Genomic DNA, 22413 nt, shown 5'->3' with positions numbered 1-22413 from the left:
GGATGGAACAGACAATTCCGGCTCTCGCTTCCAGTTAAATTAGGAAGAGTCCCTAAACCCGCTGTTGCAAGTGGAGTGAGGATAGCAACACTGTCCCGCCTCGCACTTTTTCATAGTCATCGTCTCATTTAATCTTCAAAACGGTCTTATGAAATTGGTATTACTGTCTTCATTTTACAGATCAGGAACTGAGCAATAGAGTAGCTAGTTGAGTTGTCCGTGGTCACACAGGAATGGAATCAAGCTCTGGCAGAACCCAAAATCCATGCTGTTAACATCTACCCTGATGTGTGTCATGGCAAGGATAGGCAAGGCAGCAGGGCAGCTTTCTATCCACTCCCACTGGGATGGAAGAGGGCAAAGAACAGAATGGGCAATCTCCTCTGAGGTGGAGGTGGGCACTGGATGTGGTTAGTTAGCAAGCTATGATAAACTGCTTGGAGTGAAGGTCAGCCACCTTCTCCCACCAAGGGACATGCCTTAGCATTAACATATAGTCACTAAACTCCAAAGAAAGGCTTTTGTTTTTTTGCATAGGGTACACAAATTGGGGGCCAGAGTGGAATTACTAGAGATGACAGCAAAGAGGCCAAGCCCTGCCATCACCTTCTCTCTACTGGCAGGCCTCTCTAGGAGCAATGCAGACCACATTTAGAAATACTTAATATGCTTGTATACCAGGTGTTACAAATAGATGCCAGCCCCAATAGGGCCTGGGGCAAGAAAGGACTCTGCCGCAGATCCAGGCTCTGGTGCAAACAGCCCTGTCAATTGCACTATATGATAGAGCAGACCCTGTGGTGGTGGAGGTATCCGTGGTGGGAAAAGATGCAGTGTGAAGCTTAAAGCAAGATCCAGTAGAGGGACAACAATGCACGACTTGGGGTTTGGGAAAAAGACCACGCCGTCCACAAGAAGAAAGTTCACGCCTTTTGAAAAACAGCTCCTGGCCAGTTACTAGACCCTGGTGGAGATGGGATGCTTAAGCATGCATCCAGCCCCACTCATCATGACCTGGATTCTGTTGGACCGACCAAGACATAAAGTTGCGCAGGCCCAGCTTCAGACCATTATAAAATGGAAATGTTCTGTCCAGGATTGGGTTCCAGCAGGACCAGAGAGCATGAGTATGCTGCATGAGCAGGAAGCCCAGACCAGCTTGCCATCCACCACGCTCGCACCAGCTTACACTCATGACCATATTAAGGGAGGGGACGGGGTCTCGACCAGCTAAAAAGGAGGGAAAAGCCTGAGCTTGCTTTAGACATGGCCTGGCTTAGAATGTGGGTACAAGCCAGACATGGAGGGTGGCTGCATCACAACCACATTCGTGGGAGGCCCTGAAAGACAGTAGAGCAGGAGAATCTTTTCCAGGGGCAGACCTGTGAGTGGTGCATCTGGTCATCTATTTTGTATGGAAGGAGTAGTGATCTCAGGTGAGAAGTGGTTACAGAGACTCATCTAATGGGCAACTGTGGTGTAGGGACTCCCCATCGGCCTGGCAAAAATGCTGTTAGATGCTATCATCTGAGACGTTTCCTCTCCAATCCTCCCTCTTTTCTTTCCTAAGTGTGTGACCTGTATCGTGGTCTGAACTCTCTCACTGGCTACTCTGGCTTCATCTCCTTTGTCCACCACAGGCATTTCCCATTAAATAAATCTCTTCACGTCTAATTCCATCTTGGCTTCGAGGCCCTGAACTAACACAAATAACAAATTTCCACCATAAAGATTTTCTTTGAATTGGGCTAACGACATAGTACATGCAAACAAAAATACCTTGTCATTCACACTCTGTTTCACTGCATTGCACTTTTTAAATTGTGGTAAAAAAACACATAACATAAAACTTAACATCTTAACCACTTCTAAGTGTACAGTTCAGCAGTGTTTAGTATATTCACATTGTTGTGCAATGATCGCCAGAGCTTTTTTTATGTTGCAAAGCTGAAACTCTATACCCATTAAACAATAGCTCTCCATTCCCCCCTCCCCCCAGCCTCTGCCAACCACCATTCTACTTTCTCTAAGCCCTTTGTGACTGCTTTAAATTCCTCGTATAAACTCAGTCAGAAAGTATTTGTCTTTTTGTGACTGGCTTTTTCACTTAGCATGATGTTCTCAAGGTTCATTCATACGTAGCACATGTCAGTTTCCTTCCTATTAAAGGCTGGGTAATATTCCATTGTATGTACATACCACATTTTGCTTCTCCCTTCATCTGTCAATGGACACTTGGGTTGTACTCGTCCGTGCTTTACATTTTAAACACAAAATTTCAAAACTTATTGAGTAGTACTCTGTTCAATATTTAAATATGTGCAGTGTACTGTATGTCAATTATACCTTAGTAAAGCTGTAAAGCAAGCAAGCACGCACGCTCTCTTCTCCAGCCCAGCCCTATAAACAAAGCACCTGCTTAGCAGCTGCACTCAGATGTGTAGTATGTCAAACTTGACATATGGCCACCAAACTCATCATTTTTCTCCTCCCTCCAAATCTGCTTTTCACCCATTCTTCTCCAGCTCAGTAACTGGCAACTCCATCCTCCCAGGGACTCAGGCCAGAAAACGGGGAGTAATCCCTGACTAACCCTTGACTCCCCTCTTTTTCTCACCCCTACATTAGATCTGTGAGCAGATCCCACTGGCTATGCATTCAGAATAAATCTAGAACTCTGCTCATTGCTATGACCACCGTGGTCCTACCTACCACCGTCTTGTGCCTGAATTATTGTAGTCGACCCCTCACTGTGCAGTTTGTTACATGTCAGTTATACTCCCAATAAAACCTAGGGTGAGGAGGAGAAAACACTGCCTATTTGCCAAATTTTTACCCCTTTTGTACTTCCCCTCCTTCGGGTCTTTGTTTAAATTAGTATCTTTACAATGAGCCTTTCTTCATTTCTCTAGGGAAAATTAAGACCCCCTTCTTACTCCCCTTCCCACCCCATTGTTGGTATTCTTTATCCTTTATTTTTCTCATAATGCTTATCATAAATAAATTACCCTATATTTTACTTATTCATTTTTAAAAAAGATTTTATTTATTATTTTGAGAGAGAGAGAAAGAGAGGGAGAGAGTGCAAGTGGGGGGAGGGGCAGAGGGAGAGAGAGAATCTGAAGCAGACTCCCTATTGAGCACGGAGCATGACTCGGAGCTCAAGCCCACAGCCCTGCGATCATGACCCGAGCCGAAATCAAGAGTTGGACGCTTCACCAACTGACCCAGGCACCCCTTACCTATTGATGTTTTTAAAGATTTTATTTATTTATTTATTTATTTGAGAGAGAGAGAGAGAGCATGAGCATGAGCAGGGGGGAGGGAGAGGAAGAGGGAAAGAACCCCAAGCAGACTCCATGCTGAGTGCGGAACCCAACTCAGGCTCCATCTCACGACCTGAGATCATGACCTGAGCCAAAACCAAGAGTCAGATCGCTAAAAAGACTGAACCACGCAGGTGCCCCACTTATTGATTTGTTTATCTGTCTTTCCTCCCCAGTCCCACCCTACACCTAGCAACTAAAATATAAGCTCCACGAGGGCAGGGAATTTTGTTTTGCACACAGCTTTATCCCCAGTACCTAAAACAGCCTCTGGGATATAGTAGATGCCCCACAGATATCTGTTAAATAAATGCAAGAATGTGAAGGCAGGACTATGACGGGGTTTAAAAAAGAGCTCAAGTTCTGGGATCAAACAGATTCAGGTTGGAATCTGGGCACAGTTGCACTTCTGTTGTATGAGCGACTCTGGGCAAGTCCCTCACCCCCTGTCCCAAGGTTTCTTCCTTCAGAGAAAGGTGAATAAATGGGATAAATTCCTATCTCATGGGCAGCCAGGAAGATTTACTAAGGCAAGGGGGAGGTATAGAAGAGAGGTGACAGGAGATGTCATTCTTGATCTAATTCTGCCACTACATTGCCACTGTCTTCACTCCCACCTGGGAGGGAACAGTAAACCTTGGGGACCAGCAGGGAGGCCATTGAGCTAGCACCAAATTGAGACTTTCCAGACACTAGTAAGGAAAGCTAAGTCAACTGGACATGCTTCACTCTTCTGGGCTTAAACCAGACGTTGAACCCTCCCCGGAGGTGGGCTGGTAAGGAAGGAAAGGTGGAGACTGCTCCCCAAGACAACCTCCCATGCACTGCCCCCTTTACCTCCTTCCATTTGTAATCCAGAATCCAGCCTTGCCAGGCAGATGACAATAGGATCCTCTCCCCAGGATGGGTGGGTGTAGCTGGTCTCAGAAAGCATTTGCTTCGGGGTGCCTGGGTGGCTCAGTCATTAAGCGTCTGCCTTCGGCTAAGGGCGTGATCCCGGCATTCTGGGATTGAGCCCCGCATCGGGCTCCTCTGCTTGAAGTAAATAAAATCTTTAAAAAAAAAAAAAAAAGAAAGAAAGAAAGCATTTGCTTCTTCCCAAGAGCACAGCCAGACTTAGCCATCTGACTGCCAGCTTCACTGGTTCTCCCTGCACACACACATCCCCACCCCACCCCCACCCCCAACATCTATGCCCTTCAAAAAGCCAATTAAACACATAATCTCTGCTCTCATCACACCCCTTGTGAGCACCAGTTAACTAGACAGCTTGTTTTCAGAGGACATAAATTACTAGGTTCAATTATCTTTCAAGGATATCTCCTTCTTCTTGTCCACTATTGAGTCCTGGCGACTTAGCAAGCAAAATTGGTTGGTTTTGAAATAAGCAGTTAGGATACAAAAGGCACAATCAATATGTTTGGGCTTCCTGTGCATGGCCGAAGAGTTCACAGGAATATTGCCCACCATCACATCAACTCCTCGCCTGTGCTGCTTGCTGATTCTGCCTCTGTCCCCTTCACATCACCACCCTTCCATCTTTGTGCTGGTGTATCTTGCACTCCTGCAACCCTATCCCTCCATCCTCTATGCCCTGGGAGATTACTTCCTGTTGACTCCATTTCCCAGCCTCCCTTGCTGGATGACTTCCTGCTGGCTTCAGCCAATGAGAGGCACCCACAGAAGACAGGAGGGTGGGAAGAGAGAGCATCCAGGGGATTTCTTCCCTGCTGCTTCCCTGCTTGGGCACCACAGTCCTGGTGGGGCATAACCCCTCTGTGACCACACCTTCTGTCTGGCATCCCCTAACTCACAGTACCAGCCATCGATAGACAACTGGTTTCACCATCCCTCCCCTTCCCTTCATACCTAGAATGCTGCTGGTCCCTGGATGCCTCACCATCCTTGCTGGTTCCTTAGCTCTGCCCACTTGAGTGTAAATACTCCCTTCACTAAGGTCTATTCAATTGAACTGAGTGGAATTCTCTTTCCCACAGGACCCTGACTAATAAATACAACTGGACTCCACCTGACTGAAGAGTTCATCTCAGCTCCAAAAACTATCTGCCTGGTAGCCACAGACATTTGCTGTGCAGATACCCTTGGGAGAGACAACTGTTAAATAAGAAGATACTCAAAACTGTAGGCCATCGGTTCCCTGTCTAAGAGTCCAGTCTTGATAGGGAGGTAGTATCAGATATCTAAAAGAAATGGGAAAGGTAGTAACTTAGAGGTGGGGGAGTCAGGAGCAGAGTGGTTTAGTGGTCTAGGATTCCAGGCTGGCTTGGCTGCGGGCCACTAAACTTGGATAAATCACTCAGTGTTTTTGTCCCTCAATTTCCACCTCTATAAAATGAGGATGATATATTTTAAGTGACTACCCTATGCATCTTGCAAGTTTATTTTCAGGCTGAAATGAGCTGGAGGAAGAAAAAGCAGTAGTTTGGAAAGTATGACACCAAGATGGGGACCCAGCACCTCCTCCACCTGGAAGGAGCCATGACCCCAGTTTGACAACCATCTGTAGTAGATTACTAAGTGAAAAACTGACTCACCTTGCAGTCCTGAAATAATAGTGATGATAATTGCCATTATTATTTCTTAATATATTTATTACCAATTAGGTAATATTATTATTGCTCAATGAAAACACTTATAACAATTATTGTTTAAGTTACTATTTATTGACTGCTAGCTATGTGCCGGACGTCGGGCTAAGCACGTTCCACACATTCTCTCATTGCATCAGTTTGATGGTTCTGAGAGATACGGGTTCCTTCTTCACTCCCATTTTACTTGTGAGGAAACTGATGTTCAAAGAAATTAAGCAACTTTCCCCAAATTACGTGGTTGTCCTGGGGCTGAAATTCAAACGTGAGTTCATCCTACTCTGCTCTGTTCTCTCATCATATCCACCTGTTAGAGTGGTGGATCTCAGTTGGGGGGGGGAATAGCACCCCCAGGGGACATTTGGTAATGCCCGGGGATACTTTTGTTTCCCTGAGGGGGGTTGCTATTGGCATCTAGAGGACAGAAGACAGTGGTGGTGCTTGGATTTGTTCCCCAGCACTGCTGTAACAAATTACCATGCACACGTAGCTGGAAAGAGCAAAAATTTATTATCTCGTGGTTCTGGAGGCTAGAAGTCCAAAATCAAGGTGTTAGCAAGGTCAGACTCCTTCTGAAGGCTCGAGGGAAGAATCCTTCCTAGGTTCTGGTGTCTCCCAGCAATCCTTGGCCTTCCTTGGCCTGTATCTCTATCCCTCCACTCTCTGCCTCCATCTTCACACTTCTTCCTTGTGTCTTTGTGTATTCTCCCCTTTTCTTATGAGAACAACAGTTGTTAGATTCATGGCCAACCCTAAATCCAAGATGATTTCATCTCACCGTCCTTAACTAATTACATCTGCAAAGACCCTTACTTCAAACAAGGTCACAGTATGAAATTCTATGTGGCCATGAATCTGGGGGAACACTATTCAATGCAATAACCCTTCAAAGCACAGGACAGCCCCCCACAACAAAAAATTATCTGGTTCAAAATGTCAATAGTGCTGAGGTTGAGAAACTGCTTTAGAGGGAGGCATTTCTTCTCTGGGAAGCAAGGAGAATGTGCCTCTGTCAATCCACACAGCTCCAAACAGAAAGGTTCTCAGTGTGCCTTAAAGTTCGGAGGTCACCCTCTCCTTCCACTTTTCTGGGATGACTCCTTTTTTTGATAGCCTCCAGTCTCTCCATGTGGATGCTGCCCCTTGCCTAGCATTTTTACAGGACTTTGCATTTTGACTTAAGAATGATATGGTCAGGGGCGCCTGGGCAGCTCAGTTGGTTAAGCGACCACCTTCGGCTCAGGTCATGATCCTGGAGTCCCAGGATTGAGTCCCGCATTGGGCTCCCTCCTCAGCTGGGAGTCTGCTTCTCCCTCTGATGCTCTCTCTCTCTCTCATTTTCTCTCTCTCAAATAAATAAAATCTTAAAAAAAAAAAAAGAATGATATGGTCAGATCCACCCAAAGTATTAAGCTTCAATCCCAAATAAGAATGCCTGGCTTCTAGGGGGCGCCTGGGTGGCACAGCGGTTAAGCGCCTGCCTTCGGCTCAGGGCGTGATCCCGGCGTTATGGGATCGAGCCCCACATCAGGCTCCTCCGCTATGAGCCTGCTTCTTCCTCTCCCACTCCCCCTGCTTGTGTTCCCTCTCTCGCTGGCTGTCTCTATCTCTGTCGAATAAATAAATAAAATCTTTAAAAAAAAAAAAAAAAGAATGCCTGGCTTCTTCTTTCCCAAAAGGGAAGATACTCAAAAACCAGAGAAAGGAAATCGTCACTTGTGGACAAGTGACAATTTGCAAGTTATGGGAAAGGGACCAGCCCTGCGAGGTGGACCATCCTCTGATGGCTGCCAGGGCACTTTCCTCCATTCTTTCAACAAATATATGTTGAGCACCTACTATGTGCTTAGCACTGGGGATGCAGTAGTGAGCAGCAAGGCTGGTGTGCCTGCTCACATGAAACCTTCCAGTCTGATATAAACACTTACAGTCCACTGTGGTAAGTGCTGCAGGAGGGAAATTCAAGGTGCTCAGATTTCAAGGGGTCATAAAGGGTTTTCTGGAGCAAGTGAGGTCTAAGCTGAGATTTGAAGACTGAGTAAGATTCAGATGCAGGTGGGTCAGGGTCATTAGTCCAAAGTCAACCACAACCTTAGTCCTGAAGCAAAGACCAAGGGAAGAGCAGGATTGGGAGAGGAGAGCTTGTGCAAAGACCCAGAAGGGAAAGCAAGCACGTTTGGGGAATTGAAGGAAGGTCAGTCTAGGCTTCTCTCCTGCAGAAGAACAAAGCAAAAAAGGTCATTGCTAAGGTCCACCTTCTGGTTTTCCTCTTTGTCCTCCAAGGACTCCCTTTGACCTCCCTTTCTAACGTGAGCTGCTATTGGATGCTTTCTCCTGGTGTCCATGGTGAACTCAATTCCCTTCTCAGTTTCAGGGACCCCCATCTAGGTCTGATCCTCTGGTCAGGATGAAGGCTTTTGATCTCATCCAGAAGCAGAAGGGAACATCAGGCATGACCATATATCTTTGGTGTCTTATACAATGTATAGAAATTGCTCTGTCCCAGCCAGGGTGAGGCAGAGGCAGACAGTCCTGGGTAAGCATCAGAGTTGGGGCTAGTTCACTCACAAGGTAGCCTCCACTTTGAAAATCAGAATCAGAGGCACGTAGCTAAGGACCAGGACCCACAGTCAATATCACTGTGTCTCCTGCTCTCTCTAGATCATGGAGGAGCAAAGAAGTTAAAAGCCTGGGCTCTGGAGCCAATGACCTGAGTTCAAATTCAGCCCCAGACCATTCCTAGTTGTGACCTGAAGCAAGTCACCTCCTTTCTCATTATCATAGTGCTGCCCCCTAGAGGAGTGTGTGTGTGTGTGTGTGTGTGTGTGTGTGTGTGTGCAATTGAGGGGCTCATAAGACCACTCCAGTAAGAGATCAGCACAGGACTTGGCACCCAAAAAGTGCCCAGGCCTTTGGCTTTGTTTCTTTCTCATCTTTGACCATGAACCCAGGCCCACCCTCCTCCTTCATCTAGTTTCCAGGAAAGCTCCCTGGTCTGAGATGGAGGAAGCAGGAAAAAGAAAACAGTCCTTCCATTAGGGTATTAACTTTAAAAAAAATTCTAGTATAATTAACACGCAGTGTTATATTAGTTTCGGGAGTACAATATAGTGATTCAACAATTCTATACATTATTCAGTGTTCATCATGATAAGTGTACTCTTTTTTTTTTTTTAAGATTTTATTCATCTATTTGACAGAGAGAGAGGCAGCCAGCGAGAGAAGGAACACAAGCAGGGCGAGCGGGAGAGGAAGAAGCAGGCTCCCAGCGGAGGAGCCTGACGTGGGACTCGATCCCAGGACTCAGGGATCACGCCCTGGGCCGAAGGCAGACGCTCAACAACTGAGCCACCCAGGCATCCCGATAAATGTACTCTTTTTTTTTTTTTAAAGATTTTATTTATTTATTTGAAAGAGATAGAGACAGCCAGCGAGAGAGGGAACACAAGCAGGGGGAGTGGGAGAGGAAGAAGCAGGCTCATAGCGGAGGAGCCTGATGTGGGGCTCGATCCCATAACGCCGGGATCACGCCCTGAGCCGAAGGCAGACGCTTAACCGCTGTGCCACCCAGGCGCCCCCCGATAAATGTACTCTTATTCCCCTTCAACTATTTCACCCATCCCTCCACTCACCTCCCCTCTGGTAACCATCAGTTTGTTCTCTATAGTTAAGGGTCTATTCTTTATTTGTCTTTTTTTTCTTTGTTCATTTGTTTTGTTTCTTAAATTTTTTTTCAAAGATTTTATTTATTTATGTGACAGAGAGACAGCCAGCGAGAGAGGGAACACAAGCAGGGGGAGTGGGAGAGGAAGAAGCAGGCTCATAGCGGAGGAGCCTGATGTGGGGCTCGATCCCATAATGCCGGGATCACGCCCTGAGCTGAAGGCAGACGCCTAACCGCTGTGCCACCCAGGCGCCCCCCTGTTTCTTAAATTCCATATATGAGAGAAATCATACGGTATTTTTCTTTCTCTGACTGACTTATTTCATTTAGCATTATATTCTCTAGCTCCAGCCATGTTGCTGCAAATGGCAAGATTTCATTCTTTTTTATGGCCGAGTAATATTAATATATATATGTATTTATTTATATATATTTATATATATATTTATACACACACACACACACATATATACACATCTTTATCCATTCAGTTATCAATGGTTATCAATGGACACTTGGGTTGCTTCCATAGTTTGGCTATTGTAAGTAATGCCGCAATAAACATCAGATGCATATATCTTTTCAAATCAGTGTTTGTTCACTGGATCACTTTTTTAAAGTAGGCTTTTTATTAAAGACCATTGTACAGGAAACTGTGCACAAATCATAAATGCACAGCTTGACAAAATTTCAAAAACTGAACCCACTTGTGTAACCAGCACGTGGTTGAAGAAACAGCATTACCAGGACCCCAAGGGCCCTCCAAATACTCCTTAACTCTCACCACCACCTCCCAGGGTAACCATGACCCTGACTTCTGAAGCAGATCTTAGTATTGCCTCTTTTTCTATTTATACAAATGGAATCATGCAGCTCATACTCTTTCGCGTCTGGCTTCCTACACTCACCATCATTTTGACGAGTCATTTACATTGACGTGGGTAATCATAGGTCGTTCGTTCTCATGGCTGTACAGTATTCCACTGTGTTTATCCATTCCACTGTTGATGAGCTTTTGGGGCGTTACCAGTATGAGGCTATTGTAATAAGGATAACTATGAACATTCTGGTAAACGTCTTCTGGCAAACATAGGTACACATTTCTGTTACGTACGCCCTTAGGAGTGCAATTGCTAGGTCGTGGTATTTCAACTTTAGGAGATACTGCCAAATGGTTTTCCAGAGAGATTACACCAGGTGTTCACTTTTTAAAACAGTCTGTGACATGGGGCACTGTGCCCTCCTTCCCCACAATCAATCATTTCTTCACACACATGTATGAAACCTGGATCTGTGTGCCAGGCACTGAATGAGCTCTCGGAAGGCCACAGGGAAGTGTCATGGGCTAGTCTGGCCCTGTGTGCCCTGAGATCTATCTCCTCCCCCTCCCCCTCTCTTTTCTTCTTCCCCTTGAATGTGTATGTGAGGGCAGGGGAGGGGTAGCCTAGGGAGCCCTTCAAGCTGCATTTCCCTGGCTCCTGGGTCAGCTGGTGGGCACTTGCTGGAGCTCAGCAGACAGGAGAAAGGAAAAAGCTGGGGGTAAGGGGGTTCCTCCCTCTTTCTGCTGGGGGCGGTGTTTCTGGTAGGGGCTGCACGTCTTCCATGGCTCCAGGTCCCAAAGACAGGCCTGTTGTGGTTCCAGCTTCCTCAGGCGACCCTGGCCCTTGAGGTCCAGTGACACCACCTGCTCCCTTGACCCTCAGCTGATGGGGAGCAGTGGCTTTTTACACTTGGTGGCTCTTAGGCTTCTCCCCTCTTCCACCACCTGTACATCCAATTAATTCCCTATCATTATACCCTCTTTAGTTGCTTCAGAATGATTTCTCTTTTCCAGGTTGGACCCTGACTGTCCTGGCAGAAACTTCCAGGGCCAGTGGGGAGATCTTTAGAGAAAAGGAGAAGTCTCATTTACCAAGCCCCTTGCACTGATGGTAGCAGACGAGACACGTAGGTGGGGGGTGGCCAGTTGCACCTGCTCTAGATTGCCTGGGTAGGGGTCACCAGGAGCACCTCCATCAAATAGGGGCATTTGCTCCTCCCAGACCAAGAAGCAGTGTTGACATGCCCACCTCAGTGCCCTACTGGCCGAGGCTGCTCCTTCCAAGGCATTCTCCTGTCTGGTTCTATGGACCAGAGAGCTGCACACTGATCCTCAGCATGAGTTGCCTGTATGACTGCCTACCTTCGTGGGGAGAGGTCCCTGGAGTGGAGAATGACATCTTAGATTTCATGGGGTTCCCAGTGCCTTATGCACAGTAAATACTAATAATTCCCACATGAGCATTGACTATGTGCAGGCATGGGTCTGCGCACTGGACAGGTCTTAACTCAGTAAGCATGTGGTATTGTGATCCCATTTTACAGATAGGAATTGAAGCATAGGAAGGAACTAAAGTAACCGATACTCAATCGCTGTTTGTTGACAACAACAGTATCACTAATTAGTGTAGCAGAGTGCTTAAAAATGCTGGCCTTGGAATTCCAAAGACAATGGTTTGGGGGAGCCTGGGTGTTTCAGTCAGTTAAGTGTCTGACTCTTGGTTTCAGCTTAGGTCATGATCTCAGGGTCATGAGATCGAGCCCCCATGTCAGGCTCTGCGCTCAACAGGGAGTCTGCTTCAGATTTTCTGCCTCTCCCTCTAGCTCTGCTCCTTTCCCTTCTCCTGCATGTGCTCGCGCGCGCACTCTCTTTCTCTCTCAAATAAATAAATAACAACTTTTTAAAAAAATAAAATAAAATGAATTCAAAAGAAGATGGTTTGAATCTGGATCCTGTCCCTTGCTTGTGTGTGACTTTCCTCAGTTTCTTTTCTGTAAAATAAGGCTAATGACGCCCACCTCCCCTGATTCCTGAGGAGATTAGGTAATGGGTGAGCATCAATGGTAGCAGAGCTTTCAAAATTAAACATGTATGCTTATATATACATATGATATATAATGCAAAATTACGCCTTACTGCGTATATGTTACAATTCAGGATTTTGCAGTCATATACTCATTTATGATTAGTAATGGCCTGTAAATAAGTTATGACCTTCAGGTTTAACAAACGAATAATTAACTTACTTTATCTGATAAAATAATATATATAATGAATTTGCCTATGTTACCCCAGACACTAGCCTCAGATCATAAATTACCCCTTTTGGGGTCACATTAATAATTCCAATCCAAGAGGTGTATTTTTAATACTGTCTTACCTTAAATTTTTTATTTTGAAATAATTTCAGTTGCAAAATATAATAAAGAATTGTCATACACCCTTCACACAGATTTTCCACATTACCTTTAGGTTAACATTTTACTACCTTTGTTTAATCATTCTCTCTCTTATATATATTTATATTTATACATATTTGTATATACTTACATATACAAATATACCATTATATTTATTTTATATATTATCTATTTATATATAAATAGATAATATATAAAATACTTATAATATAACATTATATTATATATTATTATTATATTTGTTATTAAATATGTACATATATATACAAATATATAAATATAATACTATATTTGTAATGTATTTATGTATCTATATACCTATATATCTAATATATTTGTATATATATCTATATATACAATTATATATTTTATAGATATAGATATTAACTAGATATTGGTCTACATCCTATACCCAAATGGTTCCTTTTTTCTGAAACATTCGAGACTAGTTGCAGATCTGATATGTCCCCTTTATCCCTAAATATCTCAGTGTGTATTTCCTAAAAGCAAGAATGTTTTCTTACAAGATTATAAAAATCAATATAGAAACATCGATTTAATATTGTTATCTAACATAGAGATCTTACCTAAGTTTTCTCAATTGTGCCCCTACTGCCTTTTATAGCAAAGTAACAACATGAGTTTTTCTGGTCCAGAATTGCGTCTTTAGTTTCCTTTGATCTGGAACAGTTCCTTAGTCTTTGTCTTTCATGACCTCGACATTTGTGAAGAATAAAGGCTGGTTATTTTGAACAGTGCTCCGCAGTTTGGACTTGCCCTGTGTTACCTCGTGACAGTCTATGTTATCTCGTGATTACATTCAGCTTCTGCATCTCAGGCAGGAATATCGCAGCAGTGATGTGTCATTCTCAGGGCAGCGTGTCAGGAGGCATGTGCTATCACATGGTTTTAACTTTGATCACTTGGTTAAGGTGGTGTCTGCCAGATTTCTCTGCTGTAAAGTTACTGTTTTTCTCTTAGTTGTTTTTAAGTATCTTATAGGGAGATACTTTAAGTCTGTGTAAATATCCCGTTTCCCACCATACCTTCAACCACCAGTTTTAGTATTCATTGTTGACTCTTGCCTGAGTAAATTATTACTATGACAGCTGCCAAATGGTGATTTTTCTAATTCCACCATGCCTTTTATGTTTAAGTTGGGATTCTACTTGATTTACTTATATCAATATGGACTCATGGATTCTTATTGTATTCTATGAGTTATAATCCTTTACTATCATTATTTAATTTGACATTCAGTTTATAACAAATTTAGCCTACAGGAACTCCTTAAAGCTGGTTCCTTTGTCCTTTTGACATGTTTCCACCATTTTCTATGTGTTTGCTTACTTTCTGGCAAACTAGATGTTCATCTATATTTCCCTTACACAAATCTGGAGTCAGTCATTTCTCCAAACAGCCTAGTTTCTTTTAATGGAGAATTTATACCTCAACTTTAACAAACAATGAAGGAGAAGAAGGAAAAGGAGGAAGAGGAGGAGAAATACCCAAAAGGGGGGCAGGGAGGTTTACAAATATTATAGTATGTGTTTTAATAAATCAATTTTTTAAAAGTTTTTATTTATTTGAGAGAGAAAGTATGTGCACATGTGCAAGCAGGGGGAGGGGCAGACAGAGAGGGAGAGAGATAATCCCAAGCCAACTCCCCATTCAGCAGGGAGCCTGACTCGGGGTTCCATCTCACAACCCTGAGATCATGACCTGAACTGAAATCAAGAGTCAGATGCCCAACTCACTGAGCCACCCAGGTGCCCCAACAGATCAATGGTTTTAAAACAAAACGTATGATGCAAATATAATGGTGCTCTTCATAAGATAGTTACACCAAGTCTACATTTGAGGTTTTTCCTGAATATGGGTCCAAATCACCTCCCTGCCTCCCCAGCACACCCCATAATGGCCCTATGCCAGCAGTGCTTAAATGGGGAGGAGGAGGGAAACCCACAGTGCGATGGCGACTCTCAGGGAGCTCAGGTCTTTCTTCTCTGAACCCTGACCTTGACCCTCTCACCCCCAGAACAGCTGTGCTAATATTTGTTTTATATATTGATAGATTGAGATTTTACTCAGTTTTATTTGGGAACGTTTTAGAGCAGTGGGGTAAGGAAGGTGGTTAAGAAGAGCCAGGCTACTTGATTCCAAACCCTGGCTCTGGGGGCGCCTAGGTGGCTCAGTCAGTTGAGCGTCCAACTCTCGGTTTTCGGCTCAGGGTGTGGTCCCAGGATCGTGCGATCCACCCCACGTCCGGCTCTACGCTCAGTGTGGGGTCTGTTTGAGATTCTCTCCCTCTCCCTCCTCCTCTGCTCCACCCCCAAAATAAATGGTTAAAATCTTTTTAAAACCCTGGCTCTGGCAAGTGACTTAACATCTCTATGCCTCAGTTTCCTGATCTGCAAAATGGGGATGTATTGCCCCCAGAGGATTTTGAAGAGGGTGACACTGTCGGGGGTACATGAAGCACAAGCAGCAGCCTCTGGCACGAGAGAGTTTTATGTTGGCGTCATGACTTCGCATGAAGGCTGCTGCCTTTAGAAACATCTTCCCATTCTAGATTTGTCACTTCTTTTTTTTTTTTTAAGATTTTATTTATTTATTTGACAGAGACAGCCATCGAGAGAGGGAACACAAGCAGGGGGAGTGGGAGAGGAAGAAGTAGCCTCCCAGCAGAGGAGCCTGATGTGGGGCTCCATCCCAGAACACCGGGATCACGCCCTGAGCCAAAGGCAGACGCTTAACAACTGCGCCACCCAGGCGCCCCTAGATTTGTCACTTCAGTTGGGCCCCAGGACTCCCCCTCCCCTCAGGGACTGGAGCTCAAAGACCAGAAGTCATGGCCCACTCCAGCCTGTCTTCAGTCCTGGCCGCCTGCAGGCCCTGTGCTGCAGACGCCTGCATCAGTCAGGAACCTGTCCAGGGCGAGTGACAGAATCCCAGCTCCTACTAGGTGACACAAAGTAAGGACCCCATTGGCTCCAAGGGTGCTTTCTCCACCTTCAGGCATGGATGGATCCAGGGACAGATTATACCACCAACCCCCTCTATCTTTTCTGGACTCAGCTTTCCTCTGTTTTGGCTTCACTCTGAAGTTTCACTTTCATGTGGCAGCAAGATGATCAATGGCCCCAGCCTCACATCCTACCAGCTGAGTAACCCCAGAAAAGAGAGAGAATGTGTCTCTCCTAGTAGCTTTAGCACTGGTCCTGAGGCTGATGTCTATTGGTCTGTTTGGGTCATGTGATGCTAGATCTCTCCTATTTGCCCTGCCATGGCCACTCTCCGCCCTTTCCACCCTCCTCTGTGCCTTGGGAGACTGACCCATGCAGACTACAAAAACAGATTCCCTTGCCTTCTGGGTTGAGATTGGGCTTAGCAAATGGGAGGCACATGCAAGAGCCTGGAAGATAGAAAGAGGTTACAATCAGGGTGTGGATTTTCCAGCTCTTTCCCTTCCAGGTTGCTCTGAGCTGGGACTGTGTGTTTCCACTGAAGGTCCCAGCTCCTGCCAAGGGACGTTCTCCATACACCACACTTCCTCCTGGACCCTGTAATCAGTCCCTCTCCTTATCTCACCAGGCTAAGGTGATGATGGCTGCTAGCCACTGGAGTCCCCAGGGTACTACCAGTTCTTGTTGGTTTCCCTGGATCCTGCCTTCACCTTTGCAAAAGACCCTTCATTATACTTTCCTCAGTGACCCAGTTGAGCATACCGCCTGTGTCCTGCTGATATCCACACTCACCTCTGGAGCACACATGAGGTCTTCAGTGACCACAAAAGAAGGAACAGACAGTGTGACAAAGATGTGAATGTCAGAGCACTTTGTCAAACTCTAAGCATGGGACTGTGATGAGGGCATCAGTCTGGAAAGCCAGGGTCCCTCTTGGTCTTACTTTCATCCTCCTTCCTCTAAGTTTCACTGTGTGGCAGGGTGAGAAAGGGAACTGGATTTGGAGTCCCAGGCCAACCACCCCCTCTCTTTTATATCTCCCACTGATTGTGTGACCTGAACAAGGGACTCAGCTTCTCCGAGCCTCCCTTAAGTGAAGAAACCTTGCCTGCCCCCCCTAAAGGGCTGCTAGCAGAATTGGATAACATTGGCTATGGGGAGGGATGGCTGATGTCTGGAGTTCTCTGTCGACTGTGTGTTGCGGGGCCTCAGGACTTATGGGGCACCCATTAGTACCACTGTCCCATAAGTACCATTTTCCCATAAGTATCATTGTGGTTCCGTTTGTTTCCATTTTGACCACAGAAGATCCCAGTCCTCTGTCAGCCACTTTCTGCATGAACTTAAAGATAATCTCCTTCACCCCCAGGCCCCCGTCACCAGCATGCTATGAAGCTCAAGCGCGATAATGTTTGTTTATGATCTCTCTGGGCCACCCCACCGGGGGGAGACTGTAATCTCCTTGAAGGCGGGGACGTCATACTTTGTCCCCTGTCATCTGCCCACGTCTAAGAGGAACCAGCACAGATCAAGGCTCAGTAAGTACATGCTGAATGAACACAGGCAAACAGGCATCAAGATAGACCAACTCTTGTTTGACTCCTGTATGTTAAAAAGCAAAATGAAGGAGCATAGAAACGGGGTTATAAAAATTGCCCTCATAGCTATGGGAGCACCTATATCGTAGGCTTGTTGTTAGACTGACGTGAGATCATGCATGTAGGGTGCTCGGCGCTGTGCCCAGCCCAGAGCAGGGGTTCCATCAACCCTAGGTGGATGCAGGAGCAATGACCCACTCAGAGGCCAGTGCTTGTCTGAGGGTCCCTCTGCTCCTGCTAGCCCGGCACCAGCTGCTCAGCTAACACAAAGCTCTTTTAAATAAAAGCTCACTAATGAGGCTCAATGATGATGAGAAGCTTTTGCTATCCGCAACCCCCCGATACACACACCTACAGGCCCAAGAGTGTTCAGATCTCCATTTTCAAGACTCGTCCCCAGCCCCCCTCCATCCCTCCTCTTTTTCCTTTGCTCTAAGCAATGAACCCTGATGGAGCAATGTATACCCCCCCATCCCAGGCTCCAAGGGATCTTTCTGTAAAGGCCTGGATTGAAACGGTCCCCCGTTTCTGTTGATTTGGAAAGAACTCCTCCTCTAGCATTGCCGAAACAGGGCGCTCTGTAGGCTCCGGCCCCAGGGGCAGCTCACATGGAGAAGAGGAGGGAGCCATCTCCACCCCTCCTGAAAAATGAGTCACCCTGTCAACATGCCCTTCTGAGGTCACAGCTGGTTCTACCAGATCCCCCTGGAGCTGGGCCCCACCCCTGCCAAGCCGGAAAGCTCACCCACCTCCTCCGCCAAAAGAAAGAGACACGTGCCAGCCAGAACTACCAGGACCCCAGATCCCCATTCAGTTGAAAAGTCTTTCATACTATCATAGTTTTTGTCAAACAATTCTTACTGACTGACATAGAGGAAAGAGAAAGCTCTCCCTTCCTCTCTGCCCTCCATCACAATCCATGCCCTAGAGGAAACCATTATTAAGAGTTTCGTGTAGAACATTCCAGATTCTGTATAATGCATATTCAATTTTCTTTATTAGGACCTCTTTTTTTTTTTTTCCAGAGCAGTTTTAGGATCACAACAAAACTGAAGGGAAGGTGTAGAGATTTACCATAACCATCCTGCCCCCATGTATGCCCAGCCTCCTCCATTACCAATATCCCCCTCCACAGCGGTACGTTTGTTAGAACTGATGAGCCAACGTTTACACAGCGCAATCACCCAAAGTCCACAGTTGACATTACAGTTCACTCTTGGTGTTGTACATTCTATGGGTTTGGACGCATGTGTAGTGACCCATATCTACCATCCTGGTACTACGTGGAGCATTTTCACGGCTCTAAAAATCCTCTGTGCTCCGCCTCTTCACCCCCTCTCTTCACTCCCAACCCCTGGCAACCACTGACTTTTCTACTGTCTCCACTGTTTTGCCTTTTCCAGAATGTCACATAGCTGGAATCATACAGTATGCGGCCTTTCAAGATTGCTTCAAGTCGCTTACAAATATGCATGTAAAGTTCTTGCATGTCTTTTCATGGCTCTGTGGCCCATTTCTTTTTAGCTCTGAGTGATATTCCATTGTCTGGAAGTACCACAATTTATCTGCTCCCTTGCTGAAGGACATCTTGGTCGCTCCCCAGTTTTGGCAATTATGAATAAAGCGTCTAGAAACATCCATGTGCAGGTTTTGGTGTGAACATAAGCTTTCAGTTCTTTTGGGTACATATCAAGGAGTGTGATTGCTGGGTCATATGGTAAGAGTATACTGTTCTGTAAGAAATAGCCAAACTGTCTTCCAGAGTGGCTGTGCCATTTTGTGTTCCTGCTAGCAACGAATGAGTTTCCTCCTGCCCCACGTCACCTCCAGCAGTTGGTACCGTCAGTGTTCTAGAATTTGGCCTCTTTAAAATATGGGTGATGGTATCTCATTGTTGTTTTAGTTTGCATTTCCCTGGTACGTAGTCCGTGGAACATCTTTTATATGTTCCTTTGCCACCTGACTATCTTCTTTGGTGAAATGTCTGTGAAGGTCTTTGGCCCATTTTCTAATTGGGTTGTTTGCTTTCTTATTGTTGAATTTTAAGTGTTCTTTGTATATTTTGGATAATAGTACTTTATCACGTATGCCTTTTGCAAATATTTTCTCCCAATCTGTGGCTATCTTCTCGGTTTCTTGGTGAATATTCAGTTTTAAAATTATAATTTGATTTTACAAGTAATACAGAAATGTACTGTCTGTGGGGAAAAAAGTGAAACAGTACAAAATCTGCCTTGACGTTTATCCTCCGAGTCCGTTCTCACTACAGCCCATGGGTTATGCCTATTATCTCTCCTGAGTGTATTCTTCCTCACCTTTCTCCACGTGTTTTTATTTGTACATATTTGTATTTCCATGGGGAATAAGTAGCTCTATTTTGTGTGTGCGTGGTTTACATAAATGCTGGCATATCGCACCTATTATTCGCCAATTACAGTCATACTGACTCTCAAAAATTCATCGATGTCAGCACATATACAGCAACCTCATTTTAAGCATAGAATTGTAGTCCATTAAATGAACATATTACAACATATTTAGCCTTCCCCTGTTGATGTATGCTTAGGTGGCTCCCGATTTTTTTCTTCAGTCCCTTTATAAAAATGATCTTTTAAATTTTTGATCAAATTCATGCATGTTCATGGTATTTAAAAAATCAAATGATGTGATAAGGTTTCTAGCAAATATCAGTAATGCAACACACACACACACACACACACACACACACACACATACACACACATACACACACACCTGAGTCCTGCTCCTCTGAGAAAATGACTTTCTACTCTTCCAGCTGTTTCTTCTGGCATTGACCTCCATATCTGTGAATCAGATGCTTACATGCTATTTCTTGATTGACCCACCTGAAACACGATCTCCTGCTTTCCTATTGAGGTAGGCATGCTTTATACACACCACACCCACCCACTTGCTTCCCCTCTCTCCGTTCTTCCTATATAACTACATGACAATGTTCTGGTTAAATCAGCATTCTCTATTTATGTTATTGTGATTTTATTTTTTCCTGCCAAGCTGATTTTATTTTTTCTTAATATTAACTGCCCCCAGGGAGCTTTTAAATCACCCAGGGAGCTTTAAATAATCCTGAAGCCCAGTCTGCACCCCAGATCGATTAAGTCAGGCTATCTTCAACTTTTTCCCTGACGACCTTCCACTGAATGTTTTATTTCTGCTCTTACATTTTTAATTTACAAGAACTCCTTCTTGCTTTCTGATTGCATCTTGCAGCAAACATGGTAGGCATAGGCCCTGGGCATTCACCCCTGAGTGCTGCCCGAGGCCGTTTAGTGCAAAGATCTGTGACGCTCTGCCCAAGGGCTGTTTTCTTCCCAACAGCATCCTCAGCCTGAGAGCAGGACAAGCTGGAAGTAAGAAGGTCACCCCCCCAGAAGCAGTTCGTGGATCCTTGGGCACTGCTTGGTGCCTCTGAGGCAGGTTCTACACCAACTCCCAGGGTTCTCCAGAAATATCAAGCTCCGGGGACCCCCAGTAGTAACTGCCTAGGATAACACACCTTTTGCTGGCTTCCTTCCCTTCCCCGCCTCACTCCCCAACTCCTCAACCCATATTTTCTGGGGTTACCTGCCAAAAATCACTTGCACTGGAATCATTATCTCAGAAATGGGCATCTGGGGAAACCCAAACCAAAACACTCCTTTTTTTTTCCTTTTTAAATAGAATCTTGTGTTTCATGGATACGATAGCTTATTATCTCTCTGAGGATATTACTTACAGTGAGATCTAACATTTGTTTATAAAGTTTACTCCTGATGTTATATGGAGACTTAGCTTGGCTCATAATACCTACAGGTTAGTTTTCTGGGGTTTCTCCACAGATAACTTCCAGGTTCCAACTGTGGTGAGGACATGTCTCCGACTGGCAGCATCCTTAGAGCCAGGGGGCTGGAGGGGCAGGGCTCTTCCTGGTCCGCACCAGACTTTCACATGACATCCCTGATTTTCGTGTCGTGTCCTGCCTTCTGCTGTGCCTGGTGTTCTTAGGTCTGCAGCCTCCCTGGTCCCATTTTTCCATAGAACATACTTCTGCCAAGGTCGGGAAGGGGTAATTTCTCTGAAAGGGGCCCTGGGTAGGTGGTCACTCCTGTTATAACTGATAAGTAAGAAATCACCCGAAACTAATCAAAACAACAATATGTTTATTTGTTTTAATCTCTTATAGTTTCTGTGGCTGAAGAATTTGGGAAACGCTCGGAATGGGTATTTCTGGTTGGGGATCTCTCATGGAATGACTGAAGCTGGAATAACAGAGCCCAGGCATCTACCGCTCTCTTCTGTCTCTGTATGTCTCTCTCAATCCCTCCCTCTCTCTCTCTCTGCTTCTCTCTCTCTCCCTCTCTCTCTCGTTTCAGGGTCACTCCATGGGTTCTTCCATCGGGGCTTCCTCACAACATCAAGGTCTCAGGACAGTCCCACTGCTTACACGGAGGCTTAGGGTTCTAGCCAAGTCCCAGCTTCAGAAATTACACAGTGTCACTGTCCCCTGTGCTCTGTTGTCACGAGTGAGTCACAAGCCATTCAAGGGGAGGGGATATAGACCCCATCCCTCAATAGGAGGGGTGTCACAGCCACATTGTGGAACACATCATGTGCAATGGAAGTTACGGCGGTGGTCATCTCTGGAAAATCCTACCTGCCACAGCGGTCTCATGGCTTCTCACACAGGGTCCTAGCCATGCTTCTGTTGGCAATCCCCTGACACATCATTCTGATTCAATTCCTGGCATTTTTGAGTTTTGGTCCATGAATCTTCCTGCTTCTTGTTGGGGCCCCCATGTGCAGACGTGCAAGCTGGGTGGTGCACGGCTAGCCTAAGGCTAGTGGGTGGCCCGGCTCCTTGCTGGCACCGCCTTCTCTAGCCATTTTCAGCTCTGCTCACTCCTCTGCTCTCCACCCCTCACCCCCAAATTTGTCGACACCTCTCATCTGCTATTGCCCTCCCTCCTGTTCTTTTTGGTTCTTTTGTGA

The sequence above is a fragment of the Ursus maritimus genome, unplaced genomic scaffold (genome assembly GCF_017311325.1).
Source record: "Ursus maritimus isolate PB19 unplaced genomic scaffold, ASM1731132v1 scaffold_19, whole genome shotgun sequence".
Taxonomy (NCBI): Eukaryota; Metazoa; Chordata; class Mammalia; order Carnivora; family Ursidae; genus Ursus; species Ursus maritimus.
This window is presented reverse-complemented; position numbering follows the sequence as displayed.